Here is a 4050-nt window from a genome sequence, read left to right on the forward strand (position 1 = left end):
ATCAGAAGCAGGTTCCAGGCTCCGAGCTGTCAGCACAGAGCCTGTCGCTGGGCTCAAACCCATGAACTGTGAGATCATGACCTGAGCCAAAGTCCGGTGCTCGACCGACAGAGCCACCCAGGTGCCCCTAAGCCAGAAAGCTTTTAAGGGGAAACATAGGGTAATATCTTTGTGATTTTTGAAAAGCAAAATTCTGAAATGTAGAACAATCACCATAATAGAAAAAAATTGAAAAGTTTGACTTACCAGAATTAAAAACTACTTAACAAAAGGCATTAATAAACTGAAGAGGCCTGCCACAGATCTGAAGAAAATATATATTGTGAAACATGTATCTGATAAGGGACTGGGATAGAAATATATAAAGAGCTCCTACAATTCAATAATAAAAAAAATAGCTTGAATTGAATAGACACATTAACAAGCATATGAAACAGGCATGTGAAACTGTGGTCAACATTATTGGTCATGTGGGTAATGCAAATTAAGACTACATAGACATACCACTACACACACATCAGAATGAAATGATTAATATTAGAAAGATTATCAGAACCAAATTTTAGTAAGGATGTGTAGCAACTGGAAATCTAATACATTTTTGTTGGGAATGTCAAATATGACAGCTATTGTGGCAAAAGATCTAGTATTTTCTTATAAAACTAAATATACATGAACCTATGATCCAGCAATTCCATCTCTAGGTATTCATTTACTTAGGAGAAATAAAAACATAAATGCACATAAAGAGGCTTGTATAAAAATATTCAAATTAGCTTTATTCATAATGGTCCAAAATGGAAAATATCCCAGAGATCCTAAAATAGGAGAATGCGTTTATTCATACGGTGGAATACTACTCAGCAATGAAATGAATCAACTATTGTCAGGCAACACTATGACTAAATCTCAAAAACATTATGTTTAGCAAAAGAAGCCAGACACAAATTGTACATACTATATTATTTTATTTTTATGAAGTTTTAAAACAGCCCAATCAATCAATGATGGAAGAAAATTTGAACAGTGTTTTTCTTGGAGTGGAATTTGTATTGGTAATTGGAAGGGACTCGAATGATCTTTCTGGAGGGATAGTGATGTTCTATACTGATGGGCTTTGGGTTATACAAGGATTTGCACTTTTAGAACTCGGAAAAATCTGTGCATTACATTGTATGTAACTTTTACGTGAAAAGAAAAATAATATTGAACTCTAGTTAATGACAGAAATGCTGAAGTACTTAGGGGGACATACACTTATCTACAAGTTATCTTAAAATGCATAAAAGCATGCAATGTATCAATGTAGGAATAAATATGCAAAAAAGCAGGTATAGTAAAATGTTGACACTAGAATCTGGATGATGGGTATATTGGCATTCACTCTAAAATTCTTTCAATTTTTGTATGTGTTTCAACATTTTGCTAATAAATTTCTTGAAAAAAGTCCTATACCCAAAATCTTGAGAGAGAAGAGAAAACATAGCATTGGGGTATGCCTGTGGGGTGCTGGAGCTGAAAGAGTCTGTTCTGGCGGTCAAGACGATGTTATAGATAGATCTTAGAAGAACTGCCAACATGTCCGAAGTTCAAGAAACCACTAACCGCTTCTTGGATGTGAACCTTCATGAAAGAAACTGGCCTCAGAAGTGAGTCTAAGCATCTCCAAGTCACTAGTGGAGCCACCGAACCTACTGGTTTTGAACAAATGGCTGCAGATGAAATGAGAGAGAAACTGAGCTCATCGTACAAACTCTGCAGAAATGAAGTGAGGTATATTCTGACATTTCAGTGAAAGTCTGGCTCAGGCTTATTGTCTGAGATCAGTTGATCACTTATTTGTGGTTGTTCATGAGTTTGAAGATTACCAGTTCAAAGAAACAAAAGAAGAAGTGTTAAAGGGTTTTGAAGAATTGGCTGGAAGCTCCCATGCTCAGACCCTTTAAAAATATGGAAAATTAACACCAGTTTCAAGGAAAAAAATACATAAAAAGACAAATCAGAATTCAAGTAAAGGTAAGATTGATAATGGATGAGGAGACAAAACAGATGACAAAGATGTTAAAAGAATTCGAGAACACTAGCTTAGATTCACATACCTTAGACTATTATGAAAATTCAGCTATCAAAAAGATACCAACATTAGTAGGTAATGGCTTGGCATCTTGCAAAGATAAGACTGATGAAAGCTCAGAAGGAGAAACTGATCCTCAAGTGTTAAAGTTTAGAGTCATATGCAATAGGGCAGGAGAGAAACACTGCTGTACCTCAAATCAGGCTGCAAGAAATTCTAGGTGTGCTGTTCAGGATTAATTGAAGTAGAAAGCTGACATGACCAACTTTGAGGTGGAGATTCTTGAATATCCATGATAACCAAATCTTTGTAGGCATTGCATTGACAGAAGAGAGTGTCCACCAAAGAAACAGCTCACATTTTGGAGCTACAATTCAGATCTACTCTCACCTATGGGATGCTCAGTCTCTGTGTCCTCAACCTACTCATTTAATAGTTGAAGGGATGTATGGAACAGAGGCAATACCAATAGAGGGGGCTACAGAATGGTTTAATGGTTATATTGCCGGTGATAACAATACATTGGCTGTGAATAGGGCCGCCAATAATATCTCTTCTTTATTGACCAAGAGCTGTTCAATGGGATATCTGCAATTCCCCCTGAGAACTGGCTCTGTGGATATTATTGTAACAGATATGCCATTTGGAAAAAGGATAGCCTTCAAGAAGAGAAACTGATCTTTATCCAGCTTGCCTCCAGAGATAAGCTGTATCTGTAGACCTGAGACAGGCAGGGCTATACTACTTACTCAGGACAAGAAATGCTCTCTACCAGGGCATTATCTCTGAAGTGACATGTGTGGCAGAAGGCACATACTGTCTGGGTGAGCATAGAGGGTCTTCATGCAGTAGTTTATGTTCTGAAACATCTATCTCTAGCTGTTGATTATCCTTCAGGAGAAGATAGAGAAAGAGGAATTGTCTGGCAATGAAAAGAAGGAGGATGTTTAACAGTATTTGTACTTCCCAACACTGGAAATGTCAGCATCGAGAACTTACACTGAGAGAAAAATAGTATTAACAAAAGTGCAGTTTGTGCTATTTAAACCGGCCTAAGGCTCTTCACCCTGGTTAGCAGAAGATGTGAATGGAATGTGATGGAATTGAACAAAAGCATATGAAGGAGCAGAGCTTTTCTTTGGATCTGTTCTGAAGAGGGAGCTGGGTGTTTAGTACTTTCCTTAAAATGCTTCAAAAATGCCCATAGAAAAGCCTACTAAAATGCTCTGGGATTTGGGTTTAGAACTATTTATTTTCAGGTTTTACAGCAGTTGCTGTTTTCCATTGGCCAGGTAGAAAGCTACCCTGGCCTAAAGGAAAGGGAGAGGATATAATGAGAGCATCTGAGGCCATAGCTCATTGCTTGTGTAGCTTGACTATTTTGTTGCTCAAGTTTTCATTACCTCAACCTTAAAACACAAAGTCCATGACAAGGTGAAATCTCACAAGATCTATGGGAAAGTTTGCCATCTGCCTTGTAAATTAAAATAGGCATCTGTTATTCAGATTAATACAGAGAACTAAAATAGAGGACTGGATTCATCAAAGGAATTGCACACTTTACTGTCAGTATAGGACATTTCCATTTTTAAATAGTAGCAAATGTACTGATAGATGAAGTATGGGACCAATAAGCCAGATTAAAAGAAAATTTATTTTCTTTCAGTAAAAGAAGAGAGAGAAAACAGCATTAAAAAATTAAAGACAAGATGCTATAAACAATGAGTATTCAGATAGCAAAAATCTCTTAAGTAGTAGATCCTATCTCCTAAATACAGACAAAATTAACAGGAGGATGGGAAGGACGGGAAGCGATCTCCCCCAAAGACTCCCCCAAAATCTACCCCAAAGTTGGAAAACTAGAACAAAGATAAGAAAATTATAGAATTAGGCAACATTAACTCAGTGGTATTTCAGGCAGTGAGAATTGAAAACATGTGACAAAGGAAATTATTAAAGGAGGAGGAAGAGGAAAC

At 36.9% G+C, this 4050-nt stretch overlaps 1 pseudogene; it reads left to right on the top strand.

Annotated features, from left to right (window-relative positions):
• The first annotated feature begins 354 nt into the window (after nucleotides 1-354).
• Nucleotides 355-3120, top strand: LOC101096634 (annotated as a pseudogene).
• Nucleotides 3121-4050: the final 930 nt, after the last annotated feature.

Source organism: Felis catus, chromosome F2 (assembly GCF_018350175.1).
Source record: "Felis catus isolate Fca126 chromosome F2, F.catus_Fca126_mat1.0, whole genome shotgun sequence".
Lineage (NCBI taxonomy): Eukaryota > Metazoa > Chordata > Mammalia > Carnivora > Felidae > Felis > Felis catus.